The sequence below is a fragment of the Pogona vitticeps genome, chromosome 6 (assembly GCF_051106095.1).
Source record: "Pogona vitticeps strain Pit_001003342236 chromosome 6, PviZW2.1, whole genome shotgun sequence".
Taxonomy (NCBI): domain Eukaryota; kingdom Metazoa; phylum Chordata; class Lepidosauria; order Squamata; family Agamidae; genus Pogona; species Pogona vitticeps.
In genome coordinates this window covers 33,379,842-33,399,258 of record NC_135788.1, presented here as the reverse complement: position 1 = coordinate 33,399,258, position 19,417 = coordinate 33,379,842, and the positions used below count along the sequence as shown (strand labels likewise).

The following is a 19,417-nucleotide window of genomic DNA, read 5'->3' as shown; positions in this document are numbered from 1 at the left end:
GTTAGTAGGATATAGCAATTAATAAAAAGAGCAATGTTAGACAGGACTGGTTACCTCTCGGTGTGTGCTGGCTGCATTCAACATGTTAGCATTCTTGACTGTGCAAGATAGCTACTCACATGCTAATGCAGTGTGACAGGAACTCACCTGCAGCAAAGAACAAAACTCTCCTGTGGAATAGCATAGGTCAAGTGCTAGATTTTGTGCTGTTTCAGCACCTGCTACCCAAGTACAGCTGGCAAGCTTACTGAGTGAGTTACATCCACTCCTCAACTGCCTTGTGTAAATGTGCTGTGGAGGTAAACCTATGGGCTTATGACTGTGACAGATGACACTTTGGAGACAATTTTGTCAGGGAAGGAGACAGTTCTTATGAAATGTATTGAATGTGTTGATGGGATAATTACTAGTATGAAGGTTAATGCTTTTACTTTTACAAGCTGGGATTTGCCATATTCTTGGGCGACTGGTCTAACAGAGGCCTGATAGATCACTTATATTTCAGCTGTTGTTCGGCCAGTGTGGTGAACAGTCATGAATTTTGAGTTTTCCTCCAAAACGTTTGGAAACCCCAGGTCAGGGAAGCTGTTTCACGAACATTTATTGCTTTGGTTTCTTCATGAGATAAAGAACAACCTTCCAAACATTATGCAACATAACAATTTCCAGCACTTTGAATGGTAAGTATTCTCTTGGCAAGGCAATTTTGTTCACTTCTAAACTTTAGTGATCTTTGCACAACACAAAGTTTCCTTAGAGTCTGCAGTTCTTTATCGCTTGTGAAGATTTCAAAAGCACAATATCTCAAAAGCTGTGGCATTTGGATGCACTAAAGGCAACTGGGCCTTTTAATGGCAATACATATTAAGCCAATGTTTTGACATGTATGAAAAACATATACATTCTGTGCTATAACATGGATATATTGAAAATGTGCATCTGTAGTAGCCAAGGAGCTGAGATAGGTTTTGTCATCCTGCCACGTATTACACACAGTGATAGCTACACCAGCCACTACAAAATGTGAGACGTGGCCTCCAAATAACCTAACTTTAATTTTATACCTGTATATTTGTGTCTTATTTCATGGGCACTGAAATCTTGAATTCAGCTAGCTTTCATTTCATTTTCACCAGCTCTCTCCAATGTGGAAAGCATAGTAGGTAGTTTTAAAAAAAGTCATCCAAGAACTATAATAAATAGATTTCTGCCAATGACAGGTCATGGGACCAAAAGGAAAAAAAAATCTCACCAAACCTGTGATGACCCTCTTTCCTCAACTCTCATTTATCTCTTCCTGGTGTCCACAGCTAGATTTCTCCTGCATGATTTATTGCAGAAAAACACGACCTAGAAATGGGCTTTTGATAAAATTGTTCAAGGATTCTTCCACAATAAATCCTAATCTTTACATGCATGCAGCAAGATGTTTCACCTTTTTAATGCTATAAATAATATATGCCAAATGTGATGATAAATCCATACATTTAGGTACTGTCTGTGCACTTTCAGAAACCAAGTTACAGTATGTAATTCTGATCATAGTAGTAGTTATATAAAGCTTGGGATATTGATGACAATATTTGTTTATTTGAGAACAAATTTCCAACACTTGGAGGCACTGGGATTTTATTGCTTTTATATGTCTAGATAGCTGTACTGTGCAAGGAATTCCATATTAAGCCTAGGAAGTATTCAATGGTTAGAAAAGGAGAGACTGCCTGACAATGCATGTGCTTAGCATATCAGCTGAAATTTCTGTTTCTCATCCATATAAAGATCTTTCCCCGTAATTAATCATCTACAGCAAGAAATGCACAGTAGTATCTCTCACCTTCCCATGACCCCACATTTGCTACATAGGTGTTAAATGTAGACAATGTCAGTAGCTAAAGCTCTTTATATATTGTAGGATCAAGGTCAGGCTTTGGCTTAATCATACAGAGAAATGAAAGTTTAAGTATAATTTGGTTGGCTTTGGGGGGTCCCCCCCTTTCTTGCTATAGCAACGTGGTAAGTTGGGTGGATTGACTTTAATTACTGCCTCATCTGTTGTTTGGGAAAATATTACAACCATCTATCTCATCACGTCATGCAGGATGTTGATGTTAAATTAGAGTATAAAAATGGAATAATGAAATATATGCTATTCCAGAAGACTCTTTGGCTGCGGTTTGCTTTTGGGACTGTGCCACAGAAAAATTAAATTTAAGGCACTGACAGCGCCACACAGCATCCATTAAAGTGTTTGTATGGTTTAGGCTTGCATTGATTCCAATTGCTTTTGCTTCTGCATGCCTTCCAGTGGAGTTTAGCATCCATTTTATTTCTCCCTGTGTTCATACATTTTGGATGGTGCCAGTGCAATGATCTATGCAGGTGCGGTTTACTTGTCTGTCACTTTGAATAGAACCACCATTATCATTTGATCTGTAATTTTTCACAATAGCACCACTCTTGTGCATCCGTGTGCTATCATCCTAGTACTATTAGCAACGGGGGGGAGGGGGGAAAGGAAGCAGCAAATATCCAAAGGTGACCACCATGGTGTAAGAGTCATGATTCTTATCCCACACGGTTTTATTAAACAAAAACTTAAGACAAAAGATGTTTTCCTTAACATTGTGACAATTTAAATCCCAGTAACCATTCATGCAAGATATCTTCACTGAGAATGGAAGCATCGGATGTATCTAATCCATGTCTTTGGTGTCTTGCTTTGCATATGGTGTACAGAAAACATGCAAAACCCTTGTAGTTTCCCGAGTGAATAACATTGTTCATCCGCCCAATTGTCATTGGTATCATTCACTTCTATTTGGAATCATAGCAGTGGAAGTTACAAGCAGCATCCTGTTAACTAGAAGTGTTGTCAGGGCTGGATTGTGAGCAGCAATCTAGGATCTGGGAGTTAGGAGCAATTGAGAACCACTAGTATTGGTGAACAAACTAAACACAAGATCGAAGAGCAAATCACAACCGGATCAGAGATGAAGCAGGAGTGCTTAGGCTGTGATATGCTTTTGAGGCTGAAGAACTAGAGTCAGAAGACATGAAATAGCTCAACTAAATTTTGGTTTTCGAATGGGCAGATGGACAACAAGATTTAATTCCTCCTTGAATGGAACCAGTGACCCTATTTGTTGGGCGGAGCCAAAGTGGAACAGAAATGTTCTTCCAGAAGAAGTTACAACTCTCTATACCAAGGGAAGTCTGCAGTCCTTGAGAGGCTGAAATGATATAGCTTGCTACAGAATGCAGAAGGCAACAGCTGTTGACAAAGACCTAATGTTTCAGCCATATGAACAACTACCTGGCAGTAAATGTCAGAGTGAGATTATTTTTAAATAGAGTGGTACCTCAGTTTATGAATTTAATGCGTTCTCCGTTCTCTGTTTCGTATTGAAAAAAATTCGTAAACCGAAATGTGGTTTCCCATAGGAATGCATTGAAAACCAATTAATCTATTCCAGTGGTCAGAAAAAAAGTTTTTTCAAAGTATTTTATCTGATCAAAACACAGTAAAAGGATGCAAACGACGAAGCTCAGCTCCCTACCTTTCCACCGCTTGAGAAATGCACCAAACGTTCCCAAAAGTCCCGAAACTGCTGCAAAAATTTTCCAGAATGGCTCCAAAACTCGATGCAAAAACCGCTCCAACACCTCCACACTCAACACCACATGCTACCCACAGACTCCAGCATGCATGGGGGCAGCATTATAAACCTCCCAGACACAATGCATTCTGGGGAAACTTGAGTTATATTGTGAAAAAAATTCGTAAACTGAGGCATTATTTTCAATGGATTTTCATTCGTAAACCGAAAATTACATTAACTGAGGCTTTGGTAAACTGAGGTACCACTGTAAATGTTAAGGCATAATATGTTTCTTTAGCATGTACAGCTCTCTACAAACACAACTATGCTCACTTTTAAAAGCAGAGGTATAGGATAGATAGAGATGAAGTGCTCATCCCAAGTCGAATCACTATTTTAGACCAAAAATAAAACTGCAGCCTGTCTCTGTGGCCTTCAGAGAAGCTAGGGGTGGGATTAGGGTCATTTAGATTTCATTTCATTGGGACAGAAGAAAAGAAGGAGTAGGGTTCAAGCCCACATACGAATTCTAGGGCACATTTTACCAGAGTTTCCAATCACTGTGTTTTGGAAGAAGGATTTTGACTTTAGTAAACTTGCTTCCCGTGTGTTCTGGGAAGGGTGGTGAAAAAAGAAAGCAGTGAAATGGTAGCATTTGTCATTAATTCTCACATCACAGACAGGCTGTGTGGACTTGAAGGTATGATATGGAAGAAGAGGCAGTATAGATGAGATCTGCAGGTGCAAAGTTTGGATTATGAGATTGCTATTCTACCCATTTTACCAGGGATCACTATTTAATAAGCCTGAAGCTGGTTTACAAGCCACATAACTCCCTAGCCCTTCCACCTATCCTTCTGAAGCTTTCAAGTCTAGGGACACTTGTTATGCCTCATTTATAATCAAATGATCCCAAAAAGGAAAGGAGAAAGGGAAACCAAATCTTAGGACTCAGCTTTCACTTAACCTGCTACACCTACCATTCTGCAATGTGCAAGTCCACTAGTTAGGGCCACTTCTGCACAGCCCACTATTTCCAAAACCATATTAAAGGCACAAAGAATGCCACTGACACCTATTTACTGTACTTAAATAGCAGTAGGGGTTTGTATCTGTGATATCTGATCCAAATTTCATCTGATGGAAAGGAGGGAAATGTATAGTTATTTTTATATTTGAAATGATAGTGGACAGCATGAACCTTCAGATTTCTGAATCTCACTGGGATTTGAAGTGGCTGGCTGTGAACTGGCTAAGTACAAACAGATGAATTAGGGGTTCAAAACCAACATCCTTTAGAGTTTTTTTTTAAATGAATTATCACTGCATGGGAGTGCAACAAATGATATTGTGTGGCCCAGCAAATCAACATTCTACAAAGAAATTCTGAAAATGGGGGCACCTCACGTACAAATTCATAACTTTGAACCTGGACTTCAGAACCAGATTTGGCACAAAAATAGCAGATGGTCTGCTCTTGCTCTGTACCAAATTTGGGGAGGTTTGCGCAACTCCAGTGGCAGCAGTCAAGATGGTCTTCAGGATACCGTCCTCTGCTCGCTACCATTCACACTTGTTTAAAAACAGTCCTGACAATTGCTTTGTGTTTGGGTGAAAAGTGGTTAATCAATGGGAAAGGGAATCGGCTTCTGGGATTTTCCCTTACATGGTGTCACTTTGTGAATGGTAGTGACCTAAAATTTCAGTAAATGGGATGCTGTTGATCTGGCAAGTCTGGTCACTAGCCCTATTAGCTTCTCCTGTAATTTGGCCCTGAACAAGGCAATTAATTTCACATCATGCACTATTGAGGTCATAAGAAAAGGAGATCCATAGCTTGATGGTAAACTATATGCATGCAGAAAGGTACCTCTGAAGTCTTTGCCATCTGCAGGAAGGGATGGGAAAAGAAGTCTGTCTTAGAAACCTGAAAATCATCTGCCAGTTAGTGTACTTTCCTGGATGAGCCAATGTTGTCACTCAGTCGAGCTACTAGCTATGTGCAACTGAGCCATAAAAGGGAGTGGAGAAGGAGTAGAGGCAGGCTAAATGGCAACACTGCAGCCATATTGGTGTGTTGGCCTTGTGCTTGAATTCTATCTAGTGTCACAGAATATAGGTTGTGAGACACATCATTGCATCATACTAATGATAAATGCTGGAATAAACATCTTAGGTTAGCCTTGAAGTGGCTACAGGCTACTCTAGAACATGTTTTTTGCACTAGGTGGGCCAAACGTTGATGGTGTCTCGTCACATGATGGCTCTGTATGCATGATTTGCTTTGACATGGGCCTTCTCCCTGGAGTGGCAAGACTGGTGATTTGAAATCAACCACTAGAAAGAAGCTTCTTCTTTTTTTTAAAGGGAAGAAAATAAATTCTCTCTGTCAACATTTGGTTCCAACTCTTGACTAGAGAGAGTAAGGCTGAGATAATTTATGAGAGAGTAATGATCTGCATCTGGAATCTCTAGCTCACCCTGAACGCATGACTGAGCTAGTTTTTATGAAGAACGGAGCAAGCTGGCGCCACAGCAAATGAAGAAAATGAGTTTAATCACTTTACAAGCTTGCTGCTTGTGGTCTTGCTGACTGGATCTGAATGAGACATAAGGGGAGAAATAGTGACAAAAAGATATGGCTCATGCATAAGCCACTGGTGCTTGATATTTGTGTACACGTGTCGGTCTGACAAGTAAAAACTAGCCAATTTGGAATGCAACACACTAAAAGTCTGCTGTTAGAGTCAGAAAGACGTATAAGCACGTCAGTACCTTTTACTTATGTCTGTCCAATGAGCCAGAAAAGGATCTCAGAGGAGAGAAGAATAAGTAGTGACTAAGTAAGCACCAGGCCAGAGGGCAATAGCAGCCTCAACCAGCTATTCATACGAGCATGCACCTTGAGATCTGTATGTGTCTGCTTGCAATAGCTCTTAATAATAGTCTCCTAGTACTAAACAAGAAGAATTAACCGTTGTTGTTTTGTAAAGCCATGTAACAAGGCAGATTTATTTTTACAACCATAGATGATGCTCTACCTGTAGAGCAGGACAAAAGAAGAAGAATACATTTCTGAAAATGAGGATATTTGAATTGGGAGAAAAAGAATGCAGTTCCCAAACTGGGCTCTATTTTTCCACATTTGTGGCCTGGAGAACACCAATAATGGTGATGGTAGAGATATTGGTCAAAGTTCTATTGCTTAGTGTACTAAATTGCATTAAAGTAGGTCCACTGAATGAGTGGAGATTTGGCAAGTCAACTTCTCCATAAGCTCCATTGATTCAAATGGGCTTCCTCTAACTGCAGTGTACTGTTGCAAAGGCCCCCTTGTATCAATGGAACTTACGGAGATGTTGGCTCCCAACTGCCACATTGTTTCAATGGGCCTGTTCTAGTGAGCTTTACTAGGCTAAGCAACAGGATTTGGACCATAGAGTAAAAAACAGAAGAACAACAGAAGATATAGCATGAGCAGTCCCTCCAGTTCAGAATCAAGTGTCTTGCCTGCAATTCATTTTTTTTCTCTTTTAAATGCAGTTGTATAGCTGTGGTTCTGCACTGGGGTGAGGGAGATCTCTGAAAACTTCATGTTTTCCTTCCGTTCTAATCTAGGGGTTGAAATGTATAGCTCTCCAAATGTTGCTTGACTACAGTTTCAGTCCTGCATGACTGATATAATTAAAGAGATGAGAAGAGCCTTATGCCAACAAGATCTGGAAGTTCACACATTTCACACCCCTTTCTGATACCCTTTGCCACTTATCCCAGCTGAACCAAGAGAAGGCAGGATAAGAACAAAATCCTAAAAGTTTTATAAATATAGTTTGCAGAATCTTACTCTGAGAACTGGGCACTTTCGCTTAATTTACTTCCACAGTACATGAGCGGTCATTGTAACGCTCATGAGAAGATAAATACATTCTGCTCAGCTAATGGAGTATGTTAGGAACAAGTCAGGACATATATGCCCACTAATATTTCAAACCTTAATGACACCATGTTAGGCCTCAACCCTAAGAATGCTTACATGCATACATGTCTTGTCATCTAATTAATCAGACAAACAATTAGCTAGCAGGGAAGCAACATGACATCACTGTGAAATAAAAACAAGATCAGGTTTGTGGAACCCCTAATATCCAATTTTTAAAGCTATTCAAACACAGATTTTCTGGCTGTACCACAGATGAGAAGGTTACTTTCTGAAAGTCATTAATACGTTACTTGCTATGGCTCCCTCCCAGCAACCCATTGGCCAGTATAGCTTCCAAATCCCGCAAGGTGCTAGTCACCCTCTATTCAGCACTGGTTAGGTCTCACCTTGAGTATTGTGTTCAGTTCTAGACACCACACTTCAAGAAGGATGATAACAAATTGGAACAAGTTCAGAGGAGGGCAACAAGGATAGGGGGCTGGAAACCAAGCCTCATGAGGAAAGGCTGAAAGAATTGGGCATGTTTAGCCTTGAGAAAAGACAACTGGAGTGATGTGATAGCACTTTTCAAATATTTGAAAGGCTGTCATACAGAGGAGGGACAGGATCTGTTCTCGATCATCCCAGAGTGCAGGACACACAACGATGGGCTCAAGTTAAAGGAAGCCAGATTTCAGTTGAATATCAGGAAAAACTTCCTAACTGTTAGAGCAGTATGACAGTGGAACTAGTTTAACCTTGGGAGTTGGTGAGTGCTCCAACACTAGAGGCATTCAAGAAAAACTTGGATAATCAGCTGGCAGATATGCTTTGATTGTATTCCTGCGTTGAGCAGGGAGTCAGACTTGATGGCCTTGTAGGCACCTCACAACTTCATGATTCTGTGATTCTATCTTTGTGAGAGGCAAAAAGCACACATAGTCATCAAATGACTGATTTGCACTGTTTGCTCCCTGCACAACTGATTTTGTAACCAGTGCACATCTGGTCACATGATGGACACCTACCATAGGCACCTACCATAGGATTCTGTTATCTTTATGAGATGGCAGCTCATGAGATTATGCAATAGATTACTATATTTATTACTTTTCCTATTCTGTGTCATTAAAAATAAATATCAATGAGAAAGCTTTATGGTTACACTCCCCAAAGTAATTATTATCTCATGAGTTTTGTAATGTAACTTTGTTGCCCAAAAATTAACAAGATACAAATAACTAGGGTCCTGGTTAGAGGCCACTTTGAACCTCTGAACGGCACAACGTGGTCAATCAGACACATCATGCTATAGATGGCGTCGAAAAGCCAAACACAGAACATACTTGGTTCCATGTTCAGGCTCTGCATCTCTGATAGTCTCTCCACATAACTCATCAGTTATTATCAACCAAGCACAAATAATTCATTTATGAAGCTGCTACTTCAATAACAAAAGGGCTTTGATATTTCAAATTGTGCATGGGTACTAGTTTTCTCCGTCACACTTTCCAGTGTTTCAAAATAGAAGAGAATGTCCTTCCATGCCCCCTTTTTTTTCCAGTCTCCCTGATCACCTGGAGATCATCCACAGATAAATAACACAGCCTATTCTGTTCAGAAAGTCAGCCTTTGAATATTGAAGGAAACTGAAAATTGCAGTGGAGGAGTGTGTGGCTAGTGCACTGTCCATCTTGGTGAATTTATTGCCATGATTCACAAAGCACAGATAAGGCTAAGGCTACTATCTGTTCCTGCTGCCTCCTTGTGCTGTCAAAATTGCTACTAGTCAGGCTACTTTTAAAAGGTCCCTACCTATAATGCTTTTGAAAGGTTTGTCTATGCTCATGCCATTAACCTTCCATTCCTATGCTCTATCCACAATACATAAGATATGTCTGTTTCCCCCTGTTTTCTAACTTCAAATTCATCAGCGTTCCAGCTGTATGATTTTTCTCAGCACTGAATTTTCTGTCCTATTGCATGCTAAAATCACTTGTATGCATGCATGCACGCAACACACATTCCACATCAATTCCACAATTATGTGATTGTGACAATACACTACATGTGGTAATGAAAACTGAATCCATAGTCATACAGAAGTGTTGGTCTGTTTAATATGATCTGCATGCTGCTGATAGATTTCTTAGGTTGAGTGTATAATATGTGACAGGACTCTTTTTACTTAATCAAATGCACTCTTTTCTTCGTAGCAAGGAAAACTAACAGAAAGGTTAGACATAATGTTTCAAAGCTGATATGGTAGCCCAGGGGAAGCAGCGCGGGGCAGAGGACTCAGCATAGAAAGTTTCAACGAGTTTACAAAATGAGTACATTTCAGTAAATGGCTTAAATTAATCTGTCCCTGATTAAAAGAATTGTGAGGCAAATTACCTCAATAAAAGTGAAACCTTAATAAGTATTATTACACTTGAGAGCAATTAATGGAATATAATTACCAAGCTTTGACCAGGTTTAAAAGGCTATCTTAGGCAACTACATTTTAGTGCTGAAAAAACAAAAACAAAATGCATCATGAATGAATTGTACTATACAGCTCCACTCAACTGCACACACCCTTAATTCTAGGATTCAAGGAAATTAAGTGAGGAAGGGAAATCAGTTAATGATGTGAATGATTATATTGAAAGTATTAAAAATTATTTTCAGGTATTATAAGTGAGACTATATTTTTCCAAGATAGCGAATTTAATACTGCTAATCAACTGTTTTGGAGGAAGGGTCTTATATACCAGAACAGTTTATCATGTTTTTTTTTTCACAAATAACTTTTGAAAATTAAAAAGGAAATACATGTCTTCTTGCATCACTAATACAGTTGTAGGGCCTCTAAAGAGATAGCCAGCAATTTTTTATGGTCTGCCTTCTTCAGTTGCTGCCCCAAACCCTATATTTGAAACATGTCCTAATCCATAATTTTTTGTGACCCAGAAAACATTTTAAATGATTTTTATCCCATTGATATAGTACTACAAGACCACTGTTACAGAGGTGACTTAAAAGACTGGTGTCAAAAGGATTAATCACGCCTAAAGACAAGAATTCCAGCATGTGGTTCATGGTCACCACGTTGGCTGAAATCCTGTGGCTTAGCTTAGTAAGTCACACATTGAATCAATGGCCATTTGATGAGGTAGCTGTGCTGTAAGTTCTGTTAATTCAAATGGGCCTACTCTAACTTCAACTTGCTAGCATAGTAAACCAGTTAGAGCAGGCCCATTTGAATTTGTGGAATTTATGGAGGAATTAACTCAACAAATTCCCACTGATTCAATGGGCCTACTATAGTTGTAACTTACTGTGCTAAGCAATAGGATTTCAGCCATTGAGGAAAACACCTCAGGGATGTCCTAAGGAATAACTGGCCTTAGTTCTGAGAACAGAACAGAACAGAACAGGAAATCCTGCTTTACCTAACACATATTTAATTTTGGGGGCATCACTGCGACAAATTACTGTTACTGTACGAATCTGCTAGTATTAATGATTCTTCACAAAGTCTTAGAACAATTAATTGGAAATGAATCTCATTATTATGGCTATTTTATACAAGATCATAAATGTATATAGCCAATAAACTAATGAAAGCAACAAAAAAAAGCAGCAGTATTTTCTACCCAGTTTTCCCATTTCGTTGTTTTAACAATGGGGAAGACAACTATAGAAGGAGAAGCAAAGTACAATGCACAAATATAACATGATTAATGCAACCAAGTTCATGTAACATATAAGCTTTATTGGTTAGGCAGTCTCTGGCTTCTTGCTATGATAGGTAAAAATGGAATGTTAGGGAATAGAGGGAATGGATATTTTGAAGCTCTCTTTCACAATTTCCCTAGAAATAGAATCTGGAATAGATGTTTTGACCCAGCAAGCTAAGTACGTTCTCACGCTCAGAGAAGGCAAACTGGATTAGGATACTTCAATAAAGTAGTGCATGAAGTGGGAACAGTGACCAAAGATGGAGTCGGGAGCCCCAGGGGCTAGTCCCTCCCACTGCTGACTTGCCATACAGGCGCTCCAGCTCCACAGTCATTTGTATCTGGTGGCAACCAACGGAGATGTCTTCTTAAGTGTAGCATCTTTCCACAGAGACGTCTGTACACAGAGAACCCATTTTCACAAAGAGCCATAGAGAATTCATTGGAGAAACAACATAATAGTCTGTTGGTGTGTACAGCTAGCCTGCATAGCCCCAGGATCTCTTGGATATATTCAGTCAGTCCATGTGTGGAGTGTTACAGAGTTTTGAATTTCTGGTTAAATTCCTCTAACTGTACAGCAGAAATGCAGGGATTCACAGAGCAGAATAGCCCTTTTCTCATTCAGCTGGCACTTAAAGTTTCAATAACTCATTCTGAGACATTAGTGGGGGAAAGAATAAAATATTTCATTACTTAAACCTGAACAGATCAAACAGCAAACTGACAAACATGACTGCTTTCAACAACAGACTAAAGAGAGGGAAAGAGAGAGATGTCACTCTCTTTGAATTCAGAGGCAGGAGGGAACTATTGGTTAGTGCTAGATAGACTGAGAGTCAGCTCAGCCTGGAAGGGTCCCTCCCAGTCACAACTTCTCCAGGCAGCATGCGAGGTTGTAAAAAATTCCAGCATTAAGTGGCTCAGTTAAGCCCTTCTAAACTGATTTTTAAAAGGGAGGCTCCACAAGACCAAAGGTAGAGAACAGAATATAATGATAAGATCTTTTGTAAAAATGTTTAAACATTCAATAACATTTGTGCCCAAAGTATATTGCAAACAAAGGAGGTATATTCATTCATTCATTCATTAGTTATTCTGCACATTTTATGTACCTTGCCTTCATTCCATTGAGAATTGCTGAGTGCACACAAATGCAATCCACTAAAACTAAAAAGCATTTGAGAAAACCACATCGATTTTATCCTTAGCTGAGCTCTGTGTGTGTGTGTGTGTGTGTGTGCGCGCCTTTTAAAATAAACCAAATAATCATACACGAAAAGTAAAGGACATATAATTTATGTATAAATAGGCTTTTGTAGTAGTCATCAGGCAAAAACATGTTTAGGTTTTTATCAATACTCTATGTTTTGGAATGAATTTTAAATCTTCTATATACCTTGACATGATTCTGCTTGAGTTTGGTGATAGCAGAGCTATGACATTTCACTGGAATTTCTGAAAAGAGGAACCTAAAAAAATACAAAGAAACTGATTAATAATCAATTTGCAAATGTCTTAAGGAATCTGTCATGACACATCAGCTAAGGAAATGCAGGTAAAAATTACTTTTTTTTCCCACCACCAAAGGAGTCACAAATAGAAATGGTTTCCTTGGAGATTTAACAGCAGTACTTAAAAGCAAGAGGAAGTTTCTCGCGAATGGGTTTCTGCCCAAGCCATTTAATTAAATCTCTCCTTGTGGTGTAGAGAGGAAAAGGGAGGAAGTCAGAGAGAGAAAAACAATGTTAATTTTCTGTACAAGTCTATGCTTTTATGCTAATACGCCATTTCCACCATGGAACATTTGACTCAGGAAAAAAAATATATAAAACAGCAGCTAACATTAGAGCCATCTAACTTACCATCTCAATTTCTTTTAGCATTCCTGAAGATCAGTGAGACTCATTTCTGAATATGTGGCCCTATTTTGTTACATTTCTCTAAGGAGTTCAGTCTGGTGGTCATCACCCTTCTCTTTCCTATTTTGTTCTCACAACACTTGTGAGGTAGATCTGACTGATACAGAGTGATTGGACCAGTTTCACCCAGTGAGTTTAAAGACCAAAGAATTTCTGTCTGTCTGAGCAGCTGGCAAATTTTAAGGTGAGGGGAGAGGAAGACAAAATATTGTGGCAGTTTAAAGGCCAATAATGGGGCGCTGTGGAGGTTGGCAAGAATAAGCATCTCACTAAAGGAGGCAAGAAGGGTGCGAAGAAGAAAGTGGTTGATCCTTTCTCAAAGAAGGACTTGTATGATGCCAATGCACCAGCAAAGTTCAATATTCAAAACATTGAGAAGACATTAGTCACCAGGATTCAGGGAACAAACATTGCCTCTGATGGACTTAAGGGCTGTGTATTTGAAGTAAGTCTTGCTGATCTTCAAAACAATGAAGTTACCTTCTTAAATTTAGATTTATTTTAGTGTGAGTTTTCATGGATTAAAATCCAGTTTTTTGAGTGACCAAGGATGGTTTGAACCCAGGTCTCCTGAGTCCTAGTCAAATCACTATATTACAGGCAATAAAGGGATAGTTGTTAATTTGTGTTTGGTCTCAGCGTAATTCAGTGGTAATAATCAGTTAGGGTGTCCATGTCTTGTCTATAATTTGGAATGGCAGCATCCATTGCAAGTGTGATTAGCAGCCAAGAAATACCAACAGCTATGTCCTTCAAGCAAACCAATGGATGAGTGGGCGCCTCCCACAGGGGTTGGAGCAGCCTTGCTAAAAGATGGTATTCCTGGCAAGTGCAAAGATTTTGAGATGAGCACCCAGAAGACTATTTGAGCAGCAAATAGTATTTGTTCAAGTACTCAGGGACGTAGTACTCAAAGCATTATGGGAAGGCCTTGATAATGCCCTATCAATCATTGGGGAGGAGTGGCAGACAGAAGCCAAACGCAGAGGTGGGGCAGGAGTGATTTGACAACTTTCACAAACTGTACCGTCCTTTGGCTCCAGTGTATGACTAGGTCTTGCCAGGGCTTAACTGGCTGCATTAATACTAGGAGAAAAGTAAGTCAGTAAAAGCACATGGAGATCCACTGATCATTCCTTACACAGCAATACATCTGTAAAAAAGAAAAAAAGAAAATGTTGACGCAGGAATGATGTGGACTGGTGCCCCTTTTTGATCAGTCAGATAGGATAAAGTAGTAGAACTGGGAGAGAAGGAACATCTTGTGGCTGTTCTTCCTTCTGGTTTGCTATCCAGCTAACAAATTCCTCACAGCTCTAGCTGCACCCCACTGGGTAAAAAAAAATAATTCCAGATCAGTTATTGGGAAGAAATGTATAATCCAGGACTTCATCTTCTGTGAACAAGCTGACTTGGCATGCTTACCTCCAAAGGAACATTAGAAAGAAGCTAGTGATGAAAAAAAAACATTTGGGAATGGAAGAGATCACCTTAGAAGGTCATGAATTCTGGTGTTCAAAGTTTTCAAACAGAGGTTAGATGGCCACTTGAGAGGGATTCTTGCGCTGGCACATGACTGGACTAGGTGGCCCTCAAAATCCCTTCCACATCCAACATTGTATGATTCTAGGATTCTTCCTTTTTTCATGCTGTGTTTCTGAAGGGGCATTTTGGTGCAAATTTTCATATCATCCTTAATGGCATGTTTTCATTTTTTTTTCCTTTCTTTTTTTTGTGCATATTAACATATAGGACAAATTGCAAAATCTCCAAGCTACTCATCAGTTTGTACAGCACATTTCATGTGCCTGATATTAGACTGTACAGTTTTGGGGATAAGGTTGTGTTTTTTTCTCCTTTGTGGTGCATCAGCCACAACTTCTTGTGTCTTATCAACAGGTAAATAGGATATAGGATCCTGAGGTTTAGGTCACATAGTCCAAAGCTAATACAACTACTTTGCTGACAAAAAAAATAAGAATAAAAAAAATGCTGGAGCTTTTAATTTCATCCCTTGGTGTGTTTTCCCCCCCAATCTGGACGAAGTGAACAGACAAAACTACTTGTCAGTGCCCACAATGGCACCTCAACAGATGGTCGTGCATGTAAACAACCATCTGCCCATACTGAATTTAAGGTTATGGTTACAGAAAGAAATGTGCCATTGTGCAACCACGTTTAGGATAATTTAATGTGCACAAAGCAAAGTGAGTTCTAAAGTGATCTAAAGACATATTGATAACCTTAAAAAGGTACCAGGTTTCCAATGGAAATGCCTGTTGGTTCAAACAAATTTGGCCCTAATGTGAAGGACTACAGATCTGGAAGAAAAGATAGAATTATATGTATCTATTATATGTATCTATTTTATATTTTATATTGATTTGGTTTTACTGGTGGTTGACTGTAATAAAGTACAGCATTCATTCATGCAGATCTGGAAGACCAGACATAATTCACAGCATGTTTTATATGCTCACACTTTCTTATATTTTATTTGAAAGGCCTTTTTAAAGTTAGTACATGTTGTTCCTATTGAAGAGGAATTAATTATGGGTTACACTAATACGTTGGTTGATTTCTAACTTATTTCAAAATGTGCAGTGAGGATCACCAGACATTTTCATTTATCATGATTTCTCTTCAGCAGATTCACACCCTACCTATAAACCTTCTGAAAAGTGGCAAACACTGGGATATTAAATTTGATACTACTAGAAGGTAATTAGAATAATTTTTCAGAAAATTTATGGGGTGAATTATATACATCCAGGAGTCTTAGTCATGCTTAAGGCAAACCCATTTGAATCAAGACTTAGTCATGCTTCGGGCAGACCCGTTTAAATCCATGGAACAAGCAAGTTAATATGAATCCCATTGATCTGAAGGAGTTTGTTACAAATACACTGCTCCCTTGAACTTCACAGGTCTGAACAACATGGTTTTGATTTATACATGGATTTTTTTCAATAAATAAATAAATTTTCAAATAAATAAATACTCAATAAATACTGTGCTGCTGGCCAGTCAGAAATTGAAGGCATCAAAGTTCTCTGCTTGCCCCCAAACACAACATCTCTATTTGAGCCTCTAGTTCAGAGGGTCATACAGACTTTTAAGGCTCATTACACACAGTACAGTACTGTATGGAAAGGACTGCCAATGCTAAGGAAAAGAACACCAACAGAGAGAATTGTTCTCTCTCTCTCTCTCTCTCTCTCTCTCTCTCTCTATCTATCTATCTATCTCTCTCTCTCTCTCTCTCTATCTCTCTATCTCTCTATCTCTCTATCTCTCTATCTCTCTATCTCTCTATCTATCTATCTATCTATCTATCTATCTATCTATCTATCTACTTTTTATGCTTTGTAGTTACATCCTTGGGAGCATAAGAATTATACATGGATTTTGAACGATACACCCTGAACTTCAGCACTGTTGAAGAGAGAAGTACAAAATTAAATCTGGTATAACTCTACACAGAATATACAAAAGCAGGCAGAGCTGCCTGATCTAAAAGCTCCTATGGAACCAGTGGTTTCTGTTCATTTATGGAATGGGCAGAGGGATAGGGCCATAGTCCTCTGCCTATAGACTGGCCTCCTCTGTAAAAAGAAACATGCTACCTAAACTTCAATTGTGGCTCTCCAAAAATGGTTGCATTGCAACTCCCATTAGCTCTAGTTAACATTACTAAGCATTGGTAAAATGACAAAACTAAGCTCTGGCAGAATAATGGACTTCTATTAAAACACACGTTATATCTCCTGTAATTTGCTCACGCTGAGCAGATGTCCTACTGTGACAACTCTCCTCCCTCCAGGCATCAATACCAATGTTTCGGCACCCAAGAGGAGGCAGGTCTAGTATCACGTCCAGTCCTTGACTAGCAATGGAGCCCTGCTTTCTGGTTAGCTTGTGAAGTTCTCATCATGCAGGTAATATGGAAGGTACGCTCTGTGTCACTTGCAACATAAATTTTATACAGCTGGCAAATCTGAACTCCCATCCAGTCTTCTCTCTTTAGTTAAGATGGCTGGCCCACTGGGTGGCCTGAAGGGAGGGGGTGAGGCAGAATCATGGCAGCAGCTGGCAATTCAAGAAGCAAGGAGCACAAGTCCCATCTCCTTCAACCAATTTGGAATGGCAGGTCCTGAGGGCAGGAGCAAGACACCTGGCTCTGATGTCAAGTGTTGGTGGAAAGCAGTGGCAACCCCTTCAGCTGTTCTTCCTTAACACTGCAGCACTGTTTGTCTCATGTAGTACAGTGCCGGGTGTGTCACACAGCCTGCCAAGCATCTCCTGAACTAGTCGAGGGAGGGCCCGTATCCTATTACCCGTGTTGAAGGAAGGCTCATCAACTGGCTAGTCAGCTCCTGTCTTTGGAATGGTATGGAGAGTCCATGACCAACAGGAAGGAAAGCTTGTGTGCAAACAACTCATGGATGCTGTGACACCATCTGTCAGGATGATATTCTTGCTTTTAGCATAGTTTAGAAGTACATACCAGACCAGCTCCAGTGAACTTTTCGCCTTGCTTCCAAATACAAGAGATTTCCCCATGCCATCAACTGGAAATGTAAAAAGCCTCCCTGTCTTTAATTGCAAAGGTTTCCATTTGCTTTGTTTGCATTATAGAGAAACTTCATGCAAGATTTTGACAGGAAAGACCCTTTGGGATTCCACCACAGGACTGAGTATGCATAGCAGTTATGAAACCAATGTTTGCAGAAGAAGGCCTCTTCTGATGGCAACAGCAGTGCTGGGGAAACCCTTCCTCAACAAAAAGCTAAAGGAAAAAAATCGTTGTATTCATTGAGTAATTCCATTAATAACTACCTCATTTAATAAAGCTATCATTTCATGGTACAAATGGCTTCTAATCTCCTCAACTGCCACTCTGAGGAAATCAGACCTCACACTGAGACAAACGAAGAAGAATGCTCTCGTGTCTTTGGCACTGCATTGACTCTGGCACTTGGAATGACAGCGGGTGTTCCTACTTGTTGTGTAGCAGTAAAAGTGTGTGTGTGTGTGTGTGTGTGTGTGTGTGTGTGTGTGTGTGTGTGTTAAAATGGGAATGCCTTCATATTGGTGGCGGCGGCAAAGGACCTCTTAACAGCCCATAGTTACTGTCTGCTCCAGGAGACTGACAGATCAGACTGAACATCATCCTCTCCTGGAAGTTAGTGTTGCCCTGCAACAAGATTTAAGGCATCTACCGTGTTTTCCCGAAAATAAGACAGGGTCTTATATTAATTTTTGCTCCAAAAATGCATTAGGGCTTATTTTGGGGGGATGTTTTATATTTTTTTCATGTATAATAATCTACATTTATTCAAATACAGTCATGTAATCTTCTTCTGGTTGCTGCACAATGCTGCATAATAGTGCAGGGTGAGGTTTCACTTAACTGGGGCTTCTTTTGGGGTAGGGCTTATGTTGCGAGCATCTTGAAAACCCATTCTAGGGCTTATTTTCAGGCAGGGAAACGGTAGTGGGCGGGGCTTATCCTCTTCTGGACAGTTAGAATTGTGATGTGGTTTTTAGTTGCCACTTGTGCTAGAAGCATTGGCTAATTGAAACAGGGGATAGTTTTCTTCCGGTGCCTTGGCAAGTCTTGTTTAAAAATGCTCAACAATCAACAACTAATCTGCTGCATTTATTAAGCAAATAAAATTTGCTCATTTAATGTTCCACTTTTGTATCTGAACATTCATCTTCAGAGCCATGTCCAAGCAGGTTATGGCCTGTTGGGTAGGATCCTGACACGTGCACAACCTGTTGGATAATGTGCTGGTCACACTCCTAGAACTGAATATGGGGTATTGGGTTTGTTTTAAGTTACCATTCTCTATCTTCGGGGGCCACAATGAGATAACTCCTGATATTTGAACCATCCAGATGTATATACATGATTTATTCATTCATAGCATGAGTCAGCTAATTAAAGTACACCTTCACTTATTACATTTTATGGACTCCATTACTATAATGTAGGCAGCTTCAAGCAGCATGAGACAGAAAATCATCTTAGGGTGGGGGTGGGAATGAAGCATGCATGTCCTTTATTTCATTCTTGCAGAATGTTGAATGGTAGCAGATGAGATTTTGCAAAGCAGAACAAAATGTGAAAGAGCTACTATAACACTGAAATTTATAGCTTTAAATGAATGTAAAACATATCCTGGATTGAAAGTATAGGTCCAGGTGCAAACACAGTTATGTTGAATGTTTTCCCCTAACCTACAT

General features: G+C 39.6%; 1 pseudogene; it reads left to right on the top strand.

The window, feature by feature from the left end:
• Nucleotides 1-12,795: 12,795 nt before the first annotated feature.
• On the top strand, nt 12,796-13,670 carry LOC140708039 (small ribosomal subunit protein eS1 pseudogene; annotated as a pseudogene).
• Nucleotides 13,671-19,417: the final 5,747 nt, after the last annotated feature.